The sequence below is a fragment of the Gobio gobio genome (genome assembly GCF_949357685.1).
Source record: "Gobio gobio genome assembly, chromosome: 19".
In the NCBI taxonomy this organism is placed as follows: Eukaryota; Metazoa; Chordata; class Actinopteri; order Cypriniformes; family Gobionidae; genus Gobio; species Gobio gobio.
The window spans coordinates 41,122,699-41,136,852 of record NC_137112.1 but is presented as its reverse complement, the minus strand read 5'-3'; the positions used below and the strand labels follow the sequence as shown (position 1 = coordinate 41,136,852).

Below are 14,154 nucleotides of genomic sequence, written 5' to 3'. Positions count from 1 at the left end.
AAACACGCATAATGCAACATGCAGATCGTTCTTGATTGAATGACGAAAGGCTTTCCATTATTATGTTCTGACAAATTATATAATAATGTCGGAGCTGTGAAATACATGCTTTTTTTAGTGTAATATCCTGTGGTCAAAATAAAACAGTCTCTATTTTGACTATCTGAGGATGTCAACAAACATCAGATATGAAAGCATCAGTAAATTACCAGCAATTTCAGGTGGCCTATTACAGTGGTGAACGTGATTCTTTGATTCAGGATCTTCGTTGATCCTGGAACAATATTCCAATCAATCAATCAGATTTGAGGGACAAATTTACAGTGTATGCCAAGTTTAGGTTTACAACAAGGGCGTTTCTACTTCAGTGTAATTCACCTATATAATTTCCCTCTGATTTCAGGAGTAAATTATGGGTAGGGTTAGCACAATATTTTTGGACGGGAATGTTGGATCAACAAAAGATGCTGATCAAGGAACATGTCTACAGCTGCTTTCTTTTATATCAATGCAGCCAATCAATCGACAAGTTTTCTCAGTAGCACTCATGTTTTGTCTGTTTCATTTATTGTTATAAAGAACTACTGACATCAGATGCAGCTCATTTGAAGTAGATGCGAACAGCCGTAACTTTCAGGTTGAAGGAGTCCTTTTTTGTAAATGCTTCTATGTTTTTTGTCCCATTTATTTGGCTCTCTTCTTCCTTCCACTGTTACAGCAGCCTATAATAATGACTTCAAATAAAGCAAAGAATTGCACTGACATTTTTCTTAAACAAGTGCATGACCCTTTAAAATCAATCTCTGTCTAAAAGATGTGCATTGTCTGGACTTTATGGTAGTATCAGCAGTGTTTTGCAAGCCCCAGAGATGAATGAGAACTAATACAATATATTAAATAGGAAATGTATTTGAAAGCAAAGTGTCCTAGCAGAAGGTCAGTGCTGTCTTCTCAACCATGCTTGGTGACGGCCATAGTTACCCAGGTCCCAGAGCACCTTATAAGAGTCCCAGAATGACCCCACAAAGCATGAATTCAGCTGTTATGCTTGTATTAAACATCTGTTATCATTGAGACTGCTGATATATTTAAGATAGAATTGAGTTGATACAGACTATTTGTAACTATAGTGGTTAAAGGATTGATTTCACTTCATTTTGATGGTCCCTTTAACACATTCTGTTGACTATAAGTTACTTTGCACCTACACTGTAAAACAATTAAGGTTGTACAACAAAAAAATCTTAGAATTCATTTCCACTAGATTTTTTGTTGACTCAACTTTTGTTCAGTTATACAAACTTAAAATAAGTTGTCTGTGACATAAAAAATGTTTAGTTGAGTCAACTTGACATTATTTGTTTTCTGGAGTTTTTTTCTGGAACTATTCTGTGACAAATCTTTGAGCCAAATCAAGAAATGTTGTCCATTGGAAACAGAAGTTCTTAAGAATTAACTGGTTTAGATTATTTATTTTTTTAAAATTGAAAATCATTTGGTCATCACCATTTTGGTGATAAGTGTTTCCTTTGGTTGGGCAGTTAGCCTCTTTGTGTGAGTTTGTAACAGTGTTGTAACGCTTTGTAAGAGTGTTTAGCTAAACACAGAATTTGTTGGTAAGAAAGAAATCAAGATTATCACATTTTCAGCCTCATAAACTCTAATAAATCAATAATATTGTTTCTGACCAATATTTTACAATATTATATATTTTACCAGCAAAACTTTGTTGCAGCAGATCAGACATTCTGAATTTAAAATACATTAGGGGGAGAAAAAAGTATTTTGCCACACACAGACATCAAGAATCAGCATATGAATCTCAACAATGGTGACATGCTTCATGCTGCAGTGCATGCTGGGAGCCAACAAAGTATTAAAATTATGGCTCCCAGCATGCATTGTGGCATGAAACATGTCACCATTGTTGAGATTCATTTGCTTATTCTTGATGTATGTGTCTAAAAAAAATTTCCCACAATGTATTTAAAAATCAAAATTCAGAATGACTGATCTGCTGCATAAAACCTTTGTTGGTAAATATATATTATTCATAAAAATCACTATCGATCAGGAATAAAGTAGTAAACTACTCCCCTTTATGTTGTTATCTAGATCACCTGATCATTGGTAATGGCTTTCTTTGCAACAAATTATGTGTTTTGTTAAACACTGTTAAAAAAAACCCAAGAGTCAAACTGCCCAACTAAAGGAAACGCTCATCACCAAAATGGTGACCAAACATTTTCAATAAAAAAATCTACATCTGAACCTGTTAATTCTTAATAAGAACTTCTGTTTCCAATAGACACAAAATGTTGAATTGGCTCAACTACAAAATATTTGTTACAGAATAGTTGCACCTCTTCAGAAAACAAATAATGTCAAGTTGACTCAACTAAACATTTTTTTTGTGTCACAGACAACTTATTTTCAGTTCATATAACTGTTATTTACAAAAGTTGAGTCAACAAGAAAAAGCTAGGGGAAATTGGTTCTTAGATTTGTTTTGTTGTACACTCTAAAAAAAAAAAGGTTCTATATTGCACCAAAAATGGTTCTTGGCTCGTAATCATAGGGGAACCTTTTTTTAGTGCTATATAGCACCAATTTTGGTGCTTCAGTGGTTCTTCAGCGGTTCTTCAGAGGTTCTTCAGCGGTTCTTCAGAGGTTCTTCACCGGTTCTTTGACTAAGGTGCTATATAGCACCCCTGAAGAACCGCTGAAGAACCACTGAAGCACCAAAATTGGTGCTATATAGCACTAAAAAAGGTTCCCCTATGATTACGAGCCTTTTTTTTTAGAGTGATACGAGAATATTTCAGTGTGGATTTTTGCTGAACCAACACAACAAAATCAGTCATTTCAACTTTTTTCAAATTGTGTTTTTTACAGTGTACATGTCTACTAACTATCATTAGTCTTAGTAGAGGTTAGGGTTAGAATAAATTGACGTAGCTGTAAAGTTACTTATAGTCAGTAGAATGTCTGTTGGGGACCATCACAATAAAGAGTTAGCAGATATTAAGCAAACAGTCTACTAATACTCTAATGAGAGTTAGTTGACATATAGTTGCAAAGTTACTTATAGTCAACAGAATGTTCAAAAGGAACCATCAAAATAAATTGTAGCAAGGATCCAAGACGTCTGAAGACATACAGTGTGATTTCTTTGTGTGGGGAACCAGGCCATTGAGTCAGTGTGAACCATATCAATTAGATTCATGAACAAATCATTCAGACCAATTGTGTGAACTGGATCAACTGATTCATTGAACATATGTCAGTATGTCAAGGAGAGCTAGAGTAGATTTTCACTGAATACATACATTTTCGTATCATATAACTGTTGATGCAATGTGGAACTAGATTAAGAAATTATGGATGAATCATTCAGACTGGTTTTGCGAATTGAATCAAATGCGCGACTCAAGAGATGTTCAGACGTTCCTGCTTCATGGTATTTGTATGGTACTCAGATGGTGTGTATCAAATTTATGATGCTCTTTCTGAAGATTTTCATTTGGGATTCTCTTTTGGCAAAGCAGATGCACATTAGATGACATCACTTCCCAAATTGCTTTCAGTAACTTGTGAATGAATAGCTTAATTTTTCATAATCAACCATTATAATGATGGGTTTTTCCATTCAATCTTTTCCATGTTCCATTCATTTTCTGCTTTGACAAAATGTGTCATAGTGCTATTTGCCTGTCTGTCTCTTGTTTGGTTTCTCAAGCAATTGATGAGAGAAGAAGCAATCAGAAGGATGGGAGACGTGGCACGTGTCCCATGGTCCACCTGACACCCTTGTGGACCTCCGCACGTGCCATGGTGTCAACGGTAGTCTTTTATTCTTTAAACTCGACATTTTCAGTGGTTCCAATCCAGGCGGAAAGAATAATTTTTTTCAACAAAAGATGGAAACTAATATGTTCTGAATAGACAGGAACTGGGTGACTAGGAAGTAGGTCATGAAAAAAGTAAATGGAAAGTTGCGTCAATCTCAGATTGTATTTTATTTATTTACATTGGAATGCACATTTTTCCTTGTTTAGATATCTAATTTTACCATTCAAGTGAAAGGTCAGGGACTTACTTGCTAGTCGGTTGCTGGTGGCATTACTGGGATACACATTGTCATTCCAGAGAGCATTTGATTGGACAAAAATATGTTTAATACAGGATCAGCCATCCCTATTTTGAGCACATTATGTGGTACAATTTGAAAACAAATTTACTAAAAGTTATTTTTGTCACTGTTTGGTAGTACAATAGTGTATAGCAGCCAACACACATGGACTAAAAAATGAAAAAACCCATTTTGATTTAATGGGTTCTTTAAATGGTGAAATGATGTTCTTCCCCTCCCATTCAGGAGTTGCACTGCTATGGACATGTCCATAAATAGGTTTTGAGCCCCAGAGCCGACATGTGATGTGGCTGTCGTCACATGTACACGTGCATTGTGATCACCAACAGAGATGTGAACACGAACAATGGATTTGGAGAATTTGAGTTTTGCTCTGTTCTTTAAGTTGATTTGCGTATGGCACTGTTTTCCCTCTTGTGGTTCTCTATAGAGGCTAAAGCTTTTGTGTCAGGAGATGAGAATATTACAGAATGCGCAAAATGGAAACGTTTGACACTGCAGAGTCAGGGAACAGCATCAAATGTACAAAAGCAGCACAAATCAGCAGGAGATGTTTAATTCATCTGATGTAGACTAAGGCAATGCTGCAATACATCTTTCATTATTAAAACGCTTGTAAAGTCAGCATCAGTATATTATATCGGCTTTGTATCTGAGAGTCTGAGTCATCAGTCCTGTAGGTGCACTAGGGAATTTGCATTTAAAATTAGTTATAACTTAAAAATCATTAAAAAAAAATCTATATAACAAAAAATCAATCTAGCTGTCTGTTTGTCTAAAAATATAGATTAAAAATGTGCTTTTCTTTATGAATTATTTTCGGTTATTCTTATGCTTTTTTGTACTGAATTTGTAAAGCATAAAAAACAATAAGCAAACATTGAAATCATATTTAGTATATTATTATTTCTTTACAGCAACGGCTCTACTCTGAGCTCCTCCCGAGTGACCGAGCTTCTCACCCTATCTCTAAGGGAGCACTCAGCCACCCTACGGAGAAAGCTCATTTCGGTCCATAAAAATTATGAACAGAACCGGTGACAAACGGCAGCCCTGCCGGAGTCCAACATGCACCAGGAACAGGTCTGACTTACTGCCGGCAATGCGAACTAAGCTCTTGCTCCGGTCGTACAGGGACCGAACAGCCCTAAGCAGGGGGCCGCCGACCCCATGCTCCCAGAGCACCCTCCACAGGATGCCACGAGGAACACAGTCGAATGCCTTCTCCAAATCCACAAAACACATGTGGACTGGTTGTGCAAACTCCCATGAACTCTCCAGCACCCTGGAAAGGGTATAGAGCTGGTCCAGTGTTCCACGACCGGGATGAAAACCACACTGTTCCTCCTGAATCCGAGGTTCCACTATCTGCCCAAATTCTCCTCTCCAGAACCCTGGCATAGACTTTCCCGGGGAGGCTGAGAGGTGTGATCCCCCTATAGTTGGAACACACTCTCCGGTCCCCCTTCTTGAAAAGAGGGACCACCACCCCGGTCTGCCAGTCCAGAGGTACTGTCCCCAACTGCCATGCGATGTTGCAGAGGCGTGTCAGCCAAGACAGCCCCACAACATCCAGAGACTTGAGGTACTCAGGGCGGATCTCATCCACCCCCGGTGCCTTGCCACCGAGGAGCTTTTTAACTACCTCGATGACTTCAGCCCAGGTGATGGACGAGTCCTCCTCCGAGTCCCCAACCACTGCTTCCTCAATGGAAGACATGTCGGTGGGATTGAGGAGATCCTCGAAGTATTCCTTCCTTGATGTCAACAGGTGCCCATCTCCACTGTAAACAGTGTTGGTAGTGTTGCTTCCCCCTCCTGAGGCGTCGAACGGTTTGCCAGAATCTCTTCGAGGCCAACCGATAGTCTCCATGGCCTCACCGAACTCTTCCCAGACCCGTTTTTTTGCCTCCACGACTACCCGGGCTGCAGTCCGCTTGGCCTGCCGATACCTATCAGCTGCCTCCGGAGTCCCACAAGCCAGCCAGGTCCGATAGGACTTCTTCTTCAGCTTGACAGCATCCCTTACTTCCGGTGTCCACCACCGGGTTCGGGGATTGCCGCCTCGACAGGCACCGGAGACCTTACGGCCACAGCTCAGAGCGGCCGCATTGACAATGGAGGTGGAGAACATGGTCCACTCGGACTCAATATCTCCAGACTCCCTCGGGATCCGGTCGAAGCTCCACCGGCAGGGGGCTTGGCCAAATGTTCCCAACAGACCCTCACAGTACGTTTGGGTCTGCCAAATCTGTCCAGCTTCCTTCCCCCGCCATCGGATCCAACTCACCTCCAGGTGGTAATTATTTGACAGCTCCGCCCCTCTCTTCACCCGAGTGTCCAAGACATATGGCCGAAGGTCTGATGAGACGACCACAAAGTCGATCATCGACCTCCGGTCTAGGGTGTCCTGGTGCCACGTGCAGTGATGGACACCCTTATGCTTGAACATGGTGTTTGTTATGGACAAACCGTGGCTAGCACAGAAATCCAATAACAGAACACCGCTCGGGTTCAGAATAGGGGGGCCGTTCCTCCCAATCACGCCCCTCCAGGTGTCACTGTCACTGCCCACGTGGGCGTTGAAGTCCCCCAGTAGAACGACGGAGTCTCCAGTCGGAGCACTTTCCAGCACCCCTCCCAGAGACTCCAAGAGGGCCGGGTACTCCGCACTGCCGTTCGGCCCGTAGGCACACACGACAGTGAGAGACCTATCCCTGACTCAAAGGCGCAGGGAAGCGATCCTCTCGTTCACCGGGGTTAACTCCAACATATGGCGGCTGAGCTGGGGGGCCATAAGCAAACCCACTTCAGCTCTCTGCCTCTCACCATGGGCAACTCCAGAGTGGTAGAGAGTCCAGCCTCTCTCAAGAAGTGTGGTTCCAGAGCCCAAACTGTGCGTGGAGGTGAGCCCGACTATCTCTAGTCGGTACCTCTCGACCTCCCGCACAAGCTCAGGCTCCTTCCCCACCAACGAGGTGACATTCCACGTCCTTAAAGCCAGATTCCGTGTCCAGAGATCGGGTTGTCGGGGGCCTCGCCTTCAACTATCGCCTGATCCACTATGCACCGGCCCCTTACGCTCCCTCCTGCAGGTGGTGAGCCCACAGGAGGGCAGCCCCACGTCACTCCTTCGGGCTGAGCCTGGCCGGGCCCCATGGGGGGAGGGGCGGCCACCAGGCGCTCGCATACGAGCCCCAACCCCGGGCCTGGCTCCAGGGTGGGGCCCCGGCTGCGCCATGCCGGGCGATGTCACGGTCCTTGTTTTATTTCTCATAAAGGCTTTGTGAACTGTTCTTAGTCTGGCCCGTCCCCAAGGACCTGTTTGCCTTGGGAGACCCTACCAGGGGCATATAGCCCCAGACAACATAGCTCCCAGGATCATTCGGGTACTCAAACCTCTCCACCACGATAAGGTGACAGTTCAAGGAGAGGGCTGGAGAAGGTGTTATTGGTTAATTTGTGATCAGACTCGGACTTGCAGAAGCTCATTAAATATGCAAATCTTATCCAATCCTATCCGTGGGCGTTTACTTCCAAGTCTTCAGTGGGGCAAGCCCATCAAAACCGACCGTTTTTCAGAGAGCCTCAAAACCAATGCAGAAAATAGCCTATTACTTATTCATTATGATGTTTCTGAATGTAAAAAACATGCAAACGTCAAAAGTTGACCTCAGACAACAGTAAAAAAAAAAAAAAAATTTAAAGCCAGTTCATGACACCTTTAAAGGGGCCCCTTTTTACAAAATAAAATCTCTGTATGTAAAATCTCTGATGTAAAATAAATCTCTGATGTCCCCAGAGTGTGTATGTGAAATTCATACCCCACAAAATACCTTTTGGGGGCTCAAAATACCCCACAGATAATTTTTTATAGCATGTTAAAACTTTTTGAGGGCGAGCAAAAACATGACGTTTTTGTGTCCCTTTAAATGCAAATGAGCTGCTTCTCCCAGCACCCTTTCTAGAAGAGGGCGGAGCTTCAAGAGCTTGTGTAAGCAGCTCCGATTACCTCCTGCCGACACACACTGAAAATGTCAGAAACTTTTGAGTCTTTTATGTTCAAACCGGAGTCGGGCAATGATGGCGAGACTCACGAAGAAGTGACAAGATGTAGAATGCAACAGGACGTTTTTGAATGGTTAGTTGATGAATTAATGTAGCTGATGTGGAGTTAACTATCTTCAAGTCATTGATTAGCATATTCAGTCATGATAATCTATACATCGCTCATGTGGGAACTGTTGTAAAATGCCTACAGAGCCAGAGAATATCTGCTGCATGAAGATAGAACAGGTATAGTTTAGTTTAATTACGGTTATAACTTATGTTGTCATCTTACTTTTATGTCATGCTATTGCATTTGTGTTACATACTGTTACATACTTGCAATAAATGTGAAAAGATGGATGCGACAGCTTCAGCGGACTCCTAAATGTGCTCTACAACAACTCTTCCTCTTCTCAACATGGCCTTTGTTGTGTGTTCCCAGGGGAGGGGTTTATGTACATTTTAGGGTTTGTGATGCATTTTTTCACATTTCTTTCATGAATAAAAGTTCAAAAGAACAGCAATTATTTGAAATAAAAACATTATACTAATAGTCTGTCACTTGATCATATTGCAAGTCTGGTTTTTCTGCTAAGACAGAACATGATTGATTGATACTTCCTCTTCTTTCTGCTCCGACTCAGGTCACTGAAAGTTCACTAAGAATGTTGATATAACATATATGATGTCCCTTGTGAATCTATTGTTTTTCCCCCCTTTAATGTTTGGTATCATTGTAAATGTCTTAGTGTGATTGGCAAAATGGTCTCAATTTAACTGCGGTCACTTATATTATGAGAAAGATGAAAAAACTGGAGAATTCTGTTCACCTGTTGTGTCCCTTCAAGAGATCTGATAATCATTGCTCCTCTCCCCAGAAACCAGATGCAACCCTTTGGGGCACATGAACCGGCCCAACAAGATTCCATAAATATTTGTGTAGTAAATATTTACAACTTGTTCTGGTCTGGGTATTTAAGGGAAACTAGAAGAACAGTTCTAGTAGAACTGTGTCAATGACTTGAGTACTGCTGTGTGTCTCTCTGCCGTCAGGTATGCATTTCTAGCCAATTGATGTTCTGTATTTATTATGTCTGAATTGGCTCCTATTTGTTTAATTGTGGAATTGGCATGATACACTTTCACTAGTCAAATTTGGCACACAATGTCTTTAGCATGTATAAGGCTAGATGGGTGTCAATAAAACAGAAATGTCTCTGCCATCATTGGCCTCCATCTGTCTACATCAGTGACTCAGAGTGAAAGGGTGAATGCGTCATGTGTCATGCTCTTATCATTCTCATGCCTTAATATGCAGGGTGATCTAAATATGCAGAAGCAAAATATAAAAATAACTTCTCGCTTGTGCATCGGGTATTTTTAGCTTTCCAGCAAATGCAAAAGTAAGTTGATGAATGAATAAATTGGCCAGTCCAGCATGTACTCCACTAGTTTAGCCTTGTGAAAAGCCATCTGCTGTCCAGACCCTCATCAGGAGAGGGTTGTAGAGAGACACACTGGCTGCTTTCTGCTGGACGGCACCAGCACTAATGAAGCTGGCTGCGGTTCTGTTCTCTCTTCATGGAAATTGAGTTTAATGTGTGGTGCATATGACTGGTGGCAGCAGGCATCTACACATCCTGTCATAAAACCTCTATCTATCTATCTATCTATCTATCTATCTATCTATCTATCTATCTATCTATCTATCTATCTATCTATCTATCTATCTATCTATCTATCTATCTATCTATCTATCTATCTATCTATCTATCTATCTATCTATCTATCTATCTGTCTGTCTGTCTGTCTGTCTGTCTGTCTGTCTGTCTGTCTGTCTGTCTGTCTGTCTGTCTGTCTGTCTGTCTGTCTGTCTGTCTGTCTGTCTGTCTGTCTGTCTGTCTGTCTGTCTGTCTGTCTGTCTGTCTGTCTGTCTGTCTGTCTGTCTGTCTGTCTGTCTGTCCCTTCATCCATCCATCCATCCATCCATCCATCCATCCATCCATCCATTCATTCTGTCTGACAGTCTGCCTGGTCTGTCTGCTTGCTCGCTCGCCCATCCATCTATCCATTCTATCCGCCCATCCATCTATCCATTCTATCCGTCCGTCCATCTCTCTTTATTGTTCTATCAGTCTGTTTGTCTCTTTCTGTCTGTCTGTCATTGTATCTTTCTGTCTGTCGTTCTATCATAATTCTATATGTCAATCTGTCTATCTTGCTTTATTGTTCTATCTGTTGCTTTATATTTCTATCTGTCTCTCTGTCTGTCTGTCTGTCTGTCTGTCTATCTATCTATCATCTAATCTATCTTTTCATTCTGTCTGTCTGTCTGACAGTCTGTCTGTCTGATCTGTCTGTCTGCTCGCTCATCCATCCATTCTATCTGTCCGTCCGTCCGTCCATCTGTCTCTTTATTGTTCTATCAGTCTGTTTGTCTCTTTCTGTCTGTCATTTTATCTTTCTGTCTGTCGTTCTATCTACCTATCTACCTACCTACCTACCTACCTACCTACCTACCTACCTACCTACCTACCTACCTACCTACCTACCTACCGACCGACCGACCGACCGACCGACCGACCGACCGACCGACCGACCGACCGACCGACCGACCGACCGACCGACCGACCGACCGACCGACCGACCGACCGACCGACCTACCTACCTACCTACCGACCGACCGACCGACCGACCGACCGACCGACCGACCGACCGACCGACCGACCTACCGACCTACCTATCTATCTATCTATCTATCTATCTATCTATCTATCTATCTATCTATCTATCTATCTATCTATCTATCTATCTATCTATCTATCTATCTATCTATCTATCTATCTATCTATCTATCTATCTATCTATCTATCTATCTATCTATCCATCCATCCATCCATCCATCCATCCATCCATCCATCCATCCATCCATCCATCCATCCATCCATCCATCCATCCATCCATCCATCCATCCATCCATCCATCCATCCATCCATCCATCCATCCATCCATCCATCCATCCATCCATCCATCCATCCATCCATCCATCCATCCATCCATCCATCCATCCATCCATCCATCCATCCATCCATCCATCCATCCATCCATCCATCCATCCATCCATCCATCCATCCATCCATCCATCCATCCATCCATCCATCCATCCATTCTGTCTGTCTGTCTGTCTGTCTGTCTGTCTGTCTGTCTGTCTGTCTGTCTGTCTGTCTGTCTGTCTGTCTGTCTGTCTGTCTGTCTGTCTGTCTGTCTGTCTGTCTGTCTGTCTGTCTGTCTGTCTGTCTGTCTGTCTGTCTGTCTGTCTGTCTGTCTGTCTGTCTGTCTGTCTGTCTGTCTGTCTGATCTGTCTGCTCGCTCTTCCATCCATCCATCCGTCCGTCTGTCTCTTTATTGTTCTATTAGTCTGTTTGTCTCTTTCTGTCTGTCGTTCTATCATCCTTCTATCTGTTGCTCTATCTATCTATCTATCTATCTATCTATCTATCTATCTATCTATCTATCTATCTATCTATCTATCTATCTATCTATCTATCTATCTATCTATCTATCTATCTATCTATCTATCTATCTATCTATCTATCTATCTATCTATCTATCTATTAATTCTGTCTATTTGTCTGTCTGTCTGCTCGCTCGCCCATCCATCCATCCATCCATCCATCCATCCATCCATCCTATCTGTCCGTTTGTCCGTCCATCTGTCTCTTTATTGTTCTATCAGTGTTTGTCTCTTTCTGTCTGTCATTTTATCTTTCTGTCTGTCGTTCTATTTATCTATCAATCTGTCTCTCTATCTTGCTTTATCTTTCTATCTGTTGCTCAATGTATCTATCTGTTGTTCTATTTATCTATCAGTCTGTTTCTCTCTGTCTATTTGTCATTCTGTCTGTCTGATCTGTCTGTATGTCTGTCTGCTCGTCCATCCATCCATCCAACCCAACCCAACCCAACCCAACCTAACCTAACCTAACCTAACCCAACCCAGTTATGTACAAATAATTGATTTGAAGGTAATATTATTCTCATTTTCAAAGTTGAACTGGGTTTCCTCTCAGTACCAGCTTGTATAAGAGTTCTAACCTCTCAGGGGTTTCACATAATAACACTGCCTGCTCTGTCCCACAGAATCCCATGCACCGTCCTTTGCCCTTGCAGGTCAATCTGGGCATGAGTGTGGATAATATAAGGGTTTTTTTTCCACTGAGAACAGTGCCGCTGCCTGTCTTGTTCTTACTTGATTTGAAAAGAAATTGCCTAATCTCTCACTGAGAAAAAGGATTTGCCATTATATGAAATGCATATAATCTTATAGAGTTCATTAGGTTTGACAAATAAGAACTAGTTCCATATGCTGACTTGAGTTTATTGCATTGACAGAATTTGTCTTTTTGTCTCATACTTTGGAAATTGTTTCATAGATTTGCATTGACAGTTTTGATGGTATTTTCGTCACTTTGCACTTTCTGTAGTTTTGTAATGGTCTATTTCTATTCATCCTGGTGGAGCTGGCAACATTAGAACTTATTTAAAATGTATTAGGCATGACGCCTGCATCGATGTTTCCATAGACAGTTGATTGCTCTGCAGAGGTCAGATCGATATAGTCCCAGGAACAGTCAAAGACTCACTGAACTGTGTGTGTGTGTGTATGTGCGTTTTTGTCTGCACTGAACTTTGGCTTCTTTAGAACTTTTTAGTAAATACATGATGCTCTCATTCATGCTCCATTTAGATGAAACTCAATAGGACGAATAAGTCAGCATCAGACTGAATGACATAGAAACAGCAACTCAATTATACAGTAGTACAAGTGCATTATAAAAACTTTAAACACAATTATTATAATGCATTTTAATGCAACCACTTTAATATAATATATATTTAATAATTCTTTATTTAACAAGGATATATTATAAGGCAATATAAATGCATTCATATTTAAATATTTAAAATGTGAATTAATATTTTATTACAGTTTTTCTCAGTCGCTTTGGTACATTTCTCAGATCAGAATTGAAATTCTCAAAGCTACCTGTTCAATTCTCACATCATTGTGTCACTTGTGCACATCAAAAAAGCAGTTTCTCATTTCTTTGAACAAGTTGCAAATGCTTGTGGACATCCATGCAAATGATTATGTACAATTTTCTGCTGTTTCCTACATTATCAGTTGCTTATGTCATGTTGATCAAAATGTATTATAATGGGTCTCTGTTGAATAGTCTCACCCCCCACAACATTAAGGCATTAGTTCATAGCATAAGTCTTTACATGCAAAATGGTTGAACAAGTTATCATAATATGTCAAGCATATTTTTATACATTTCCGTTAGACGTTCATATTTCTACTTTTGTTTTTCAGTTTTTTTTCCCTTTGTGCTAAGCAGTGCTGTCTTTTCCTTTCTGTATCGCAATGACATGGTCTGTCAACAAATTACAGTACAAACAGTAAAAGCGTAAATGTGAATCTTGTCCAGTCTCTTACAATCAAACTCCCACATACACTAAGGTGTAACCAACAATTTACAATAATTGTCATCAAAACTTTAGCCATAGTTTACATCAGAACATCCCTCCAGAGTACTGTTATATTGACAACATGACTAAGCAATTTGACTGTCTTATCCGTACACAATGATACAAGGACTTGTCATTCTGATGGCACTGACATGTTCATTGACACAGATATTTACTTTTGAGAGATGAACTAAGGGTTTTGAGCAAGAGACTGGCTTTTGCAGGTAATCCATGGTGTTTTGCTATTTGTACGAATTGTTTTGAGAAATGCACTTGCTGTTTTGCAAATGTCGAGGATGATTCGAGAAATGTACTGAAGCGACTGAGAAAAACTGTAATACATCATATCAGAGACAGACTATGAATACATTATTTATGCACATTAATATTAGCTAATTTAACTTTTTTTAATATTCAGC

At 41.0% G+C, this 14,154-nt stretch overlaps 1 protein-coding gene across 1 annotated transcript in view; it reads left to right on the top strand.

The window, feature by feature from the left end:
- mapkapk3 (MAPK activated protein kinase 3) overlaps positions 1-13,683 on the top strand; it is a 206,374-nt gene extending 192,691 nt beyond the window's left edge. Inside the window, exon 11 of the mRNA XM_079845003.1 lies at positions 13,606-13,683. The gene's annotated coding sequence lies outside the window, so the exon portion shown is untranslated. The remainder of the gene's footprint in view (positions 1-13,605) is intronic.
- The last annotated feature ends 471 nt before the right edge of the window (positions 13,684-14,154 follow it).